Raw genomic sequence first — 12,817 nt, forward strand, 5'->3', positions numbered from 1 at the left:
AAGATAATGCCCGTAAACCTGACGGCTGTAATATATGTATAAATTTCGCAGAGTATATACAGTATGTATAAATAATACGTGGATACAAGGCACGAAAAATTTTCATGATGCTTGTCAAACTTGTTATAGAAAAGCAAAAAATTAAGCTGACAATGTTTCAACGAATCAGGAATACACGAAGAGCATAAGTAATGTCGGGGATTTGCATTCGCGTGGCAGAAGCTAGGCCAGTGCCAATGTAGCAACGACCTCTCGACCCCCGATGATAAAATCTTCGGCCCGACACGACGAAAGGGTGTTGATGCGATGTTGATGAGCCAACCAGACACATTAACCGCTCCACGATTCACCGTTCCGATAATTTATTATGGTAGAATTTACGTGCACACGCAATGCAGCGATGAGAATGTTTGCCAACCTGGTGAACCGAGCATTGGCAAGTTCAAGTTTGTATCTGGGTCAAATATCGTGAAGCAATGTTGAAGCGTTGAAGAGTAAAAAGAATGCTAACGAAGTGAAACCTACGTGCAACGAAAATTATGAAGTTTAGATTTTATTTCTTACGTGAATTATAGTTTTTGTTTTTTTTCTTTTCCCTACTTGGCGAAGATTTATTTCGATAATTCTTGAAGACCACGAAGCCAAGGATATCTGTAACAATTTTTTCCTCAAATGTTACAGCGAATAATTTCACTGTTATACGAAAAGTCGTGCAATTTTAGAGCATTTAATAAATTCAAAGACGTATCGAAATTTTTTGATTCTTTCAGCTTTTCTTGCCTCTTGCTTTTTCTACCGAAATTTTAGTATCTCGCTATGAATTTTGAAGAATAATTTTCTCCTTATCTCTGCGATGTTAATTCCAACTTTGTTTCTGTATTGAAATACAATATCGAATAAGAAAAAAAATCTTCTCAATCACTTGTCAACTTTTATATTACTCACGTTATATTTGTAATCCCTGAAATTCCTGAAACGCTTCATAACCCTTGTAATCATTCATCATCTTTGTAACCTCTTGTCATTGTTATTTTCACACTGTCTTTTCAATACTTGAAATCTTTGAAACCCTTGATGATCTTTGTAATAATTTGGGATCTTTGTAATCCCTTGTAAGAATGATTATACCCGGCAATTTTTCGTCGGCCTCGCGTTATCTTTGCAATATTTTAAAACCTCTCGTAACCTCCGTAACGAAATTGAAATCTTTACAATCGTAATCAGCGTAGATCAAATCAACCCTTAGATTAAAAATACATAATAAAACGCGGCAAAAATTTCACGATTTCGCCATATTAACAAAAAATATCAAACGCTCCGATGCAAGGATCATCGATCTCGGTTTTGAAAATTTATTCAATATAGCGAAAAACGAGACCGAAAAGGCGAGGCGATTGATCGGTTTGATCAGTCTATGAATAACCGAAGCTGGCGACTTGATCGACGGCTTGCTAAGCCTAGAATAGTAGGTAAACAGATAGGCGAAAAAGGTGAGACGTGAGTGATACACAGGCAGAGATAATCAATCATCCGAATGTCCGCTTGCGGCTCGCATTATATAGGCAGACGAATGAGTTCGTGTTAGATGCCCGTAGTAATACAGGTATGATAATTGCGAACGAATGTTTACCTGACGTCATTGCGTGACTATAATCATTTTGATTATGTAATTAATAATTACTCCCGTGTTTGCCGTACGTAAGAAACGCGATACGTACACGGATACGTTAACCAGGCGAAGACTAATTCTAATACCGATCGCTTTTCGTGTAATTGATAGCTTCGCTTTCATGCGAAAGTAACGACTACCTGTGTTCGATTCTTTTTTTTTTCTTTTTTTTTTTTTTTTTCTCATCTCTTCTTCATTTTACCCGCGATTTAATTCTAATTATTCATCCCACAGCATGATATTTGTACCGTTAAATCAGCTGACAAGACAAACTTTTTCAAATATTTCAATTTCTCCTGTCGATGACGAGAAAAAAAAAACTTAACAATTTCGCGGTTTTTTTAACCGTCAAATTTCACGGTGTGTTATTTTAATAATTGCGTCCATTAAAAACAATAATCACGGTACGTACGCGACACGGTACGATAAAGTTAATGCCGGCTTCTTTTATGGAGGTAAGATTTCTCTCCGATTTATCACACGTATAGAATCCAGCGTAAAACTCTAATTCCTATGATTTTCATCGAGTGTCTGAAAAAAAAAAACAAAAAAAAAAAAAAGAACAACAACCACGTATGTTTATGTGTGTTTATGCACATCTATATATATATATATTTATATATTGTAGAGTACAAAGTGTCACGGTGTACACTTAAAATGTAATATAACACACTCCGAGTCTGTGAAGTGCAACTAGGAATTAAATAAAACGCGACGAGGCCGCTACGCAAACCGGTCATCGCTTGTAATCCATGCCTACAGCTTCCATCTGGGGCAACGTCTGTTCATCCGGAGGAGACGCCCTCGATTCGATTCAATTTCACTTCGAGCATCGCGAATAAAAAGGAACCAAATTTGAAATAAAAAATAAGTAAAAAAAAAAATTAAAAAATAAGCATAAAAAACGAGATTGAAGGAAGGAAGACCCGGGACAAAGTGCAGGGTTTAAATCGACGCGATGAAGCAAAATTACTTGCAAATCATAAGGTGTGAGTAACAATACAGAACAAACTTGTAATCTGTTCGGTTAGGCGAGTTAGTTTTTTCTTCTTTCTTTTTTTTTTTTCAACTTCATAATCGGCTTGACTCGAACAACTGACGGTTAAATTACAGCTGTTTCTTTTTCCGTATTTCTCCTCTCGTTTTCGTCAATATATAAATAAGAATTCGATATGCATAAAGCGTTCGAAATCCGCGGAAACGCTTCTTGCTCACTTTCTGTACATTTTTTTTTTTTTTTTATCAATTATCTTTATACATTCAGTTTGTCAATTTTTCTTGTTTTAATTCTAACAGAGTTAAACCGCAGTGCATAGATAATAGAATCGCATCGTGCGTAACGATAAAAAAATAACAACAATAATAATAGTGTAAGGTAAGTTGTAAGAAAGTTTTCTTACAAAGTATAATTATTCTATCGTAATATTCCGCGTCACGGTTCATCGTCGAGTGATGATTATCCTTCGCTAATTACTCAAACAGTAAAAAGAGAGAGACGGTCACAGATTAATAGACGGTTCGTTATCCGCACGCTCCTATCATACGGCAGCAAAAATTGGCTTCACGACTCGCTACGTTTTTTCCCTCACCTCTGAATTCCCCTCAATTATACAACGGATAAATCTACGTTGTGTCAAAGGCGTTGAAATACCTCAAAACGTGCAGTAAGAATTTCAAATATTTGTTTTCCCATGATTTTACTGAAAATAAGCAAATATCGAGCGAAACTTTGTCGAGTCTGATTACATAACAAAATTTTCGCCCTTTATTGAAAAATATCAAGTATACGTTTATTTGTTTATTTACAGAGAGGGAAAAAACAAATACAAAGTGAAATTATTACAGCTTATAAAAATAAGTTTACGGATTATCAAATCAATTTGTCTTTTTTTTTTTTATCTACTTAAACTTTTTTCGCTTTCAGAGTAGGTACAGGTGTGCCAGTTACTTCGAGGTAAAAAATTGATTACCAGGAGGTTTGTAAAACGATAAATCGTTTTAAATACTAATGGTTTCCGTCCACCGTTTTGGAGCGGTCAAAAGTAAGTCCCTTCAAAAACGGTGCCTGTATAAATCAATGGCAAAATCTAACTCGACAATATATCATACAGTAATGATGATTTCGGGTCGTTATTGAAAGCCACTAGGCAGCGAGTAATGAAAACGCCGCGATTAGACAAGGCGGACAATCAAATAGACGAAACAGACGAAACGGACGAACGACCAATAGTGAATATTTAAGTCGGTGTAATCGGGCGTAATTTTAGGCGTGACCGTTTTTACAAATCTGTATGATAATAAAGGAGCCTCGTTGAACACGATTATCTCATTCTCATTGGCGAGTACGTTTGAACAGCGTGATCAAGGAGAGAATTATTAACACGCGAAGGCAGCTGACGGAGAAAGGCGAGAACGGCGGAGATTAGAAGAAGATTCAACACCTGATTAGACGGCGAAACGTCGTTGACCGCAAGACTCGTCTCTGTTGTAAACTATCCAAGGCGCAAAAAATCTCCTTCCGATCGCTGCTCGGAAACGTTTTAGAAGTGTTACACAGCCCAGAAATTCTACGGTTTAGATGTGACATGCAATTTGCATTCCCGATATGGAAATTCAGAAATAAAAATCCCGGTTTTTTTTTGCCTAGACATATACATAATTTCAAGAATTAAATTAGACGTATTCACATTTCAGAGAGTCGTTTATTATACTTACACAAATTTTATCGATTTCTAATCAAAACTGCCCACGCGTAATATGATTTTAATTTTATTAAACGTCAGGCATGATACCTTAGGTGAAAATTTACGACGAAAATAAAGTAAGAGACTAATGAATTGATGAACAATGAATTTCGTCACATAATTCGGGTTTACCGATAGTGAGTGATAATTTATTTGCTAACAGCATGGTTTGTCGTGCCTTTAGAGGTTCAGGGATTTTCTGAATAATTAAAAAAAATACTACGAAACGCAGACGACAAAGAATATTGGAAATACTTTCACGAAAAAGAGATCGTTGTATATCTTAAATTCGAACGAAAGTTACAGATTAAAAAGTCGTATGTTTAAAGTTTGGCAAATTGTGTGTCAGTTTGAAAAATTGTTCAAGGTATAGGAATGCCTATCAAGCAACGGATAGGCTATTTCGTTTCTTGCAATAATCAATTCTCATCTACCCAACGTTTACGTATAATTATAACATGAAAGAATAAAAACGAGAATAATCATAACGGTTAATCATTTTTTTCGTCGTTGAGCAGCCGCGACTGCTTAAACGTTGTCTGGTTTTTTTTAAACATGCATGCGCGCATTGCGAAAGGTCAGGATATTAAATTGTCAAAATAACAAGGCATTAAGGTAATTTATATTAATAAAGTGAGCAAGTCCGCTCTGAGGAATCGAAAATCATCAGTATAAAAAGGGATTTGAAAAGAAATAACGCAAACAAAAACACGTTCAAAAAAAATATCAAAACCTACCGTGAAACACGAAAAGACAAGTTCACGACTCGCGTACACGTGAAGGAGAAAAAAAATATCAAAACTAACAGCTTCCCAAGTTTTTAAAAAATTTCTTTCTTTCTTTCTTTCTTTCTTTTCGTCCGTCACACCGATCGGAGATAATTTCATCGGCGTAATAAAACGGCTGTTTACGCCCGTGGTTTACACCCAAGGATAGATAGTTTATATCAATAGGTGTAATAATAACTCTGCGCTCGAGGCACCGGCAATTATTACAACCGAGTCGCGTGCCGATCGTTCTATGCGCACACCCTCCGTGGCAAGAGGCGCCTAGCCGAGTTTCGCTTATCTGCAGAAGAGGCCGAACAGCATCCAGTCATAGTCATCAATGAAAACGTGAGGGCATTCGCTTAAACGGGGCCGAGTCGCGGAGCGAGCAAAGCGACCTGCGCGGTTACTAGCCGTGGAAAAGCGAGCAATTCGATAGCAAGAAACACTTCGCGGCTTAAGGCTATAATACACTTTCGTGAATCGAAGGTAGCAACGAAAAAGAATCTCTTCGATTCGGATGTTCTGAAATAGCGCTTGATTCGTGTATATTTCCGTTAGAATCTGCAAACAGCAGTTTTCTTTTTTCTCACCATTTTACCGACAGAGCAGGCAACGTTTTTAAAACTTTAATCAAATCGTAGAGCGACGTGAATTGTTGAATATCGAATGAAAAGTCTATTTCCTTTCTACGTTTCGACGTAATCTAAAAACTCGCATCGGGGGTTAATCAGTCTGCACTTACCGACGGAAACTACGTCATCCGTATTTAATATTAAACTACGTTTTCCGTCCTATTTCTTACCGCGCATCGACTCTGAGTATCGAAACAACAGGCTGACGGCTTGCGCGGCGTTTTAAGCGCAGCGAAAGCCGCGTTATTCGCTCGAAACGATCAGCTGATCGACCGTGTCGGCGCCATTTTGACGAGTCTGATTCGCATCCGAAAGCCAGCAGTAGGCAGCGGCTCTTAAGGCTGCTGGAGCGTTGCGCGTCACGGAATATATTGCCCTGGGGAATGAACGCGACGACGGAGCGAGAAGCCGAGAGGAGCAAGAGCGAAACTGGAGCAACGAGGCGTGGCGTGAGTCGCGTCTACACCGGCAGCCTGGAACACCTCCATGAGAACCTTGTCGTCTCGACGACCCGTCGAGCTTGCGGGAGAGCCGGCCTTTCAAGGTCACGCGGAAGACCTCTCTCTCTCTCACCCGTGGTGATCTATTACCCTCCTAACGAGCTGCTGTCAAAAACGCGGCACGATCGTCAGCTGCTTGGGGTCATTAACACCGTGGTTTTTTTTTTGAAATTTTTTTTTTTTTTTATTCTTCTTTTCTGATTTTTCATCTTTTTTTTGCTCCTTTGTTTTTTCGAACGTCTTCTTCTAGAGGAAATTCCATGTTTTTTGGAAAGAAGAAGAAAAAAAATTCCACGTTTCGAATTGTTCGGGAAAAAAATGATCTTGACGATGCGTGTTGATTCGTTTAAAATGTTCCGAGCATACGATGATGAGGGTAAGAAAAAAAAAAAAAAAATACCGATTTACGAATACGAAAATTAACGTTGTGCCAATCACCGCTTGATTAACGATCGCATTCTCCTCTCGACTACCGAATAAAAAATTGCTCGTCTCATTTTTAATCGGGCGTACGGTTGGGACAATTATTTTTTCCAACGAGTGCCTACGCGTTTATGGAAAAAGTGACCGACAAGTGTCACTGAAGCTGAATTTTGGTTAAATTGAATGAAAAAAATGTCTGTAACGTGTGTGACAACAAAAATTTTAATACACGGAAATAAAATCATTATTTTACTATCTTCTTAAACGAAAATTCATGATGCTTGTCCGATTTTGATAGAACAGTAGCTCATTGTATTCCTAGATTAATTCTCTATGGATAGTAGAATTTTGATTTCAAAATCGTAAGCTTATCACCCGTAAATGATTATAACGATTTTACTTATGCCGCATATTTTTTACAAACTGGCTAGCTCAAGAAGAGAAATCTACCCAAACCGATTTGATGAGACTTTATTCGTGAACAAAATTAACCACTTTGCATTGAAATCGGACGAGCTGTACATGAAATGTTTGTGGAAAAAATGATAGAATAATGTGACGTCTCTGACGATCTTAATAAGAATTAACAGTATTTACTGCAGTTAAAATTTTTTGTTTAAAAATGTTTTTTAGATCCTAGGTACTTATTTTCAACTACATATGACTCGATAATCTTCACTTCGGTTACTTTTTTTTCAATTTCTCTCACGTCTTGCTTTTCTTTTGACAAATTTTTCACCCGACTACACGTTTCACAAGTTTTTGTGAAACAGCACTGATGGTCTCTCTGTGCAGAGAAGAACCAGACGAATAAATTCATACACACTGACAATTATTAATGTAACAACAAGTTCACGTGTACATGCGTAATAAATAACGACACTATAAATCTTGAAAATTTGCACAAAGAATCTCGTTCGAATGTGTAATTCTCGTTGATAAATCTCTTCTGCATGATTATGCAGAAGACAGATCGAAATACGTATGCAACAAGCCGGGGGGAAAAAAAAAAAGAAATAAAATAAATAAATCAGAAAAAAGGGAAAAAGAAGAAAGAATAAAAAAAAAAAGAACAACTTCACCCAACCTAGAAACCCAGTATTCTAAATTTGCACAAGTTTAACAAGATTCTTCAGAACGGTCACGAGTTACTTATTCATTTATTCAGACGTTAATTTTACACGCCCGATTTCAAAAAAAGCTAATTCGACCTTATCACGGTAGTCGCATTTCGATGAGTGCAAAACCCGGATGTACGTGATGACAAAAATAATGTAAGTGAAAGAAAAAAAGAAAAGTACAGTTGAAAAAGATCGCATTCGCACGATCCGAAACGTAGCGTCAAAATTAAGGAAACGAAATGACCGGGGGCAGCGATACCGCAAAAATTGGACTTGGGTGGCGAAAGCAGCGGCCGTGTCATTAGTCCATGCGGACTGGTTTGAGGCAATTCGAAGACCCCGGGGTGGAGAACGGTAATCGGGCCGGGTAATCACGGATCTTTTTTAATTGGGAGATTAAAAAATAACGCACATTTCCCCCGCCGCCGAGACCGCATGAGAATATTCGCGACGATTTGCGAATTTCGCTGCATCCCAGAGGCGGGAAAGAAATTTTTCTTTCGCTAAGTAACGCACGTTTTTTTTATCTATACAATGTGCGGTAAATCAGCGGTTGTAAAAGAGGCGAAATATCGTTGTATCTTATTGCAGGACTGTTAAAATCGTCATGCGGCAGTGAAAAATTACGGCTTCTGTAATCGCGAAACTTCAGCGGCGAATTCACCTCAAGCTACGTGTTTGTTCCTGCAAATTTTTTCCGGCATTTTTACACCGCGAACAAACAAACGTCGCGCTAATGGATCGAGCTTAAACACACAATTCGCACGGCTCTGATTATATCGTATTAAACGAAATTGGATAGGAATAACATCTTCGCTTCAGTGGTCGTAAATTTTTTTTCGGGACAGTATAAATCCTCGACATAGGCGTACGTACATCGTTCTACGTTTTAACGCAGCTGCAACGAAACGATTTGGGTTTTGTAATATAACGGATATCGGGAATCACGATAATATTAATCCGTAAGATATCGAGAGTTGGATGAAAAAGTAGCAATCGATGCCGAAACTCATTTGCATAAATGGCTAATCGCGCTAATAGTTTTGTTGAAAAAATATCGCAGCAGGTTACAACGTCTTCATTAGGATAATAATTTCTCGACAGGTTCGGGATAAAATTTTTGCAGCACATGCTTATTTTTCAAGTTTTTGAAATCGAAACGTGTCTACATTTCTCTCAGTGTGGGGTGAAAAAATCATCACCGTCGTTGCGAAAACGATAAAATTATTGCGAACAAAGTTTGGGTGATCGATTAAGAGTCTGGATAACGCTAATTCAAGCGAGAGTGTGCAGAGAATTAAAAAACAGAAGCGTAGAAGAAAATCCAGGCCATCCGAGGAAGTTTCCTCCACGTCGGGACTTCCGTCAGGCTTGTCTTCACTGATCTTGCATTTTATGAGCTGAACCAATAATTTTCATTCGAATTATCTCCACCGCATGTATAACGGCCGATAAATTATCGTTATTGCAGGTTTGCGGATGATTCGCATCACGAGCGTCGCGTCGGCATCGAGTCGAGATATGTTGCAAGAAAAATGACAAAGTGGATCAAGTCGTTGGATAAAAAGCAGTGAAACCATCGTTCGATTTACAATGCAGTTTGTGTAATAAGCGACTCCTACGTAAAATTCTTTTCGTCGGGAAACTCGTCACCTGAATTTATGCCACGGGTATTTTCTCAACAAGGAGCAAAAAACTACCCGGTACGTGGTTAAATAATTACAAACTCGTTACACGTTTTGTCGGGGGTAATTAAAAGCCAACAGGTGAGGTCAATTAGGACGAGTACAAGTGCAACCCTCGCCAACCGACAAAGTGCGGTAGGAAGGAAAAAGTATCGCGGTGATTTAGCTGGCAAGAAAAGGGAGAAAATCTCCTCGACGTCGAGACGCTGCTAAAGTGGAAAATTGATTCCCGCTAAAAAAACTCATCAATTTTCTTTACCGCTGTCTCCGCAGCATCGCGAGAGATTCGACTAATTGAGAATTTCTTTTCGGTCGAAATTTAATCCCCTAATTTTTACCGCTTAAATTTATTTATTAAATTTTTTTTAAATTATATGAAATAAAAAAATTGGGGCGAAAGAATAATTTTCGCTTCCTCGATTCGCTTCAGAATTTTAACTCGCGAGTGTAAATTTTGTTGGGTATTTTTCGAGTCAACGTTTTTACTTTACTTCACACTTTCCGAGTGTCTTAAAAATGTTGGAAATCTTCAACTATCGTTTGTACAATCTGGGAGTTGTTTTTCAGAAAAACGACGCGTTGATAAGACAGAATCGTTCGCGCCTAATTTTGAAACACTAGATTTAGTTTGAGATAAATTCCGTTCACACAAATAATTTACGAAATCTTTTAACAGTTACTTTTCAGTTTCATATACGAAGGGAAATTAAAAACACCGCTTGCTCAACGGGCAGACTCGGTAATTCCTTATTTATTGATTCATTAGCCACGACTAGGAATCGGAATTCCAAAAATTAGTGGCATCAAATAATTAAGTCTTTAATTTATGGCGTGGAGAAATTTTTCACAGAAATCTTAAAGCGACAGCCGACCGTTGATCCATTCGCTACTTATACCAACATTTTTTATTTCAACACAACTCCCTCCGTAACTTTGACCTCGAAATAGAAACACTAATTGAGACGATTTTAATTCTACCAAAATATCGCACGCTTCGCTTTCCAGCAGCGAAATATTCGCCAAAGTTTATCCTGTATAATCATCGATCCTCTGATAATCGCTTTACGAACAGAGAAACTTACGAATAATTCTCTCTCGTTAATTCAGAAATCATTTATCACAAGTTTTTTGCATTTCGGATGGTTGAAACCGGTTAGCGTGACTAGATTCGGGCTCTTTTATAATTACACGTGCGATTATCAATTTCCAATCGTGTTAAAATAATTAACCTAGCGAATAGAATAGACGTAAATATGTAATCATAGAAATCGAAATCGCAAATCGACTTTTCACTCGTCCACGGCAATTTACACTCGCAAAGTCAGCAAACTGGAGAAATACGACTCAAGGATAATTCGTTTTTGATTATTATTCACATGCAGAGGTGAGATAATAAAAAGAAGAGAGAGAAAAAAAGAAAAAAAAAAAAAAAATCCTCCACTATTACTAGAATCGCGGCTCGCCTCAGCGGCTAGAAAATCGCGAGTAAACGTTTTTCACAGTAGTCGTAACGTCCTGATCGCGATCCTTCGGCTCACGGCTCGTTGCCGCAAGTCCTTAGAAAATCACGTCAAGTGCCAAGATTGCAATTGCAATTCTATCTTATGAACGGCGTCGCGAGTCATCGGATTTTATCACCCTACTCGAGGCTGTATTTTCATTTCATTAGACCGCACCGGTTGTTCTTCCGTTTCTCGTCGCTGTGTTATTTTCTTACCTGCTTTTTACTCCCGGCTGCACTTTCGTCGAAAACCGTGTCCGCAGGCTTTGCAATTTCAAAGGGATGCAATCTTCACGTTCGAGCAATAACACTGGCACAAATATTTATCGACCCAATTTTTATCTCCCTATTTCTTTGATTTCAATCAGGGGAAAAACAAATCGTCGTTGAATTAATTTTTCAATATTTAATCACCGTACTATTTGTGAATTTAAACACGGGTGTATTTTTTTCTTTATTCTTTTTAAATCGTCGATTAATTCTTCGTTTGTTGTTTCTTATCGCGTTCTGTGCTTCTTAATTCAGCATATTTTACGCCTGCAATTTTCTGTTTTTTACGAAGTGGTTTTTTTTTTTTTTACTCAATCCTTTTCTGTTACTTTCTCATCTTTAGCCAATTATTGCGATCGAAATACTTTGATCGAAACTATGAACTGCGGTTGAAAATATTTTTTACTCATCAATTAAGATATCTTTGTTAATTTCTGTTTAAAAAGTTTATTTTATTTTCCTCAAATTTTAAAAAACGTCCATTTGATACCGCCACCTTTTCCTCGTCATGGCGCGAAAACGGATACCGATTTTTTTATATCTCGCAAACGCGAGGCTTGAATCGTGTTGGCGAAAGACGTCATCCACGATAAACAAATGGAATTGATAACAAGAAAAAAAAAAAAAAAAAAAAAAAAAAACGAAGATAAAGAGCCACGATTGAAAACGACAAACGGATCAATCAGTCGTTTGTAAAACCGTTGGCATACCCAGAAAAACGAATCCGAGTGAAAACTGTAACCGTCAAATTGAAATAATTAACCAAAAAATCATGGATGCGTAATTTTCGAGTTGAGAAGTGAAAAGAAAAAAAATGCAAATAAATAAACAGATATCGATGGAAAAAAAAAATCGTTATTTGATTCGTCGCGACCGAACTTAATTCAGCAAAAAATCTTCGCTCCCGTACAATTATCGGCAATCGGCGCCTCAAGTTCAAGGCTCCGAAGATCGCCGATTTAGAGGCGCGGGTGATTCGTGTAAACTGTTCTTCGATCCGCGTGTGCGGCGCAGATTTCTCGGGTAGTTGGAGGAGATTTGCTGGTCCGCACAGTGCGGTGGTCGGGTAGTTTGTGCCGGGCATCCAAAGCCTCTGCACAACGCGGACGCGGCTCTCGCTCTCTCGCTCTATTTACTATCAAGTTCTCTTTCGCCTCCCTCTCTCTCCCTCCCTCCTTTGAGACGCCGGCCTCCCATGCAGCCTCGGACTCGACGCTCGTGTCACGTTATTACCCAAAAACCAGAATTTCTGCAGCCTATCTTAACGAAACGAAATTTCAAAATTTGGGCCACACTGAGAAAAATTTCATTCGTCGTGATAACTAGAAAAATTGAGTAAGACAGGTATCGATAACCGGAATTAAAAATTTCTCTCAGTGATAAAGGAAGATTGACTACTATAAATGTTTTATCGGAATTTTTAACTATTTTACTACCCGACGATTGTACTATTATAATTGAAAATTTCAATCTTCGCGAAACTTATTTGCCTGAGAATTCGT

General features: G+C 38.0%; 1 protein-coding gene across 1 annotated transcript in view; it reads right to left on the reverse strand.

The window, feature by feature from the left end:
* Window positions 1–11,917, reverse strand: part of sha (shavenoid) — a 78,997-nt gene extending 67,080 nt beyond the window's left edge. The window contains exon 1 of the mRNA XM_046613778.2: window positions 11,262–11,917. The gene's annotated coding sequence lies outside the window, so the exon portion shown is untranslated. The remainder of the gene's footprint in view (window positions 1–11,261) is intronic.
* Window positions 11,918–12,817: the final 900 nt, after the last annotated feature.

The sequence above is a fragment of the Neodiprion pinetum genome, chromosome 1, assembly GCF_021155775.2.
Source record: "Neodiprion pinetum isolate iyNeoPine1 chromosome 1, iyNeoPine1.2, whole genome shotgun sequence".
Classification (NCBI taxonomy): domain Eukaryota; kingdom Metazoa; phylum Arthropoda; class Insecta; order Hymenoptera; family Diprionidae; genus Neodiprion; species Neodiprion pinetum.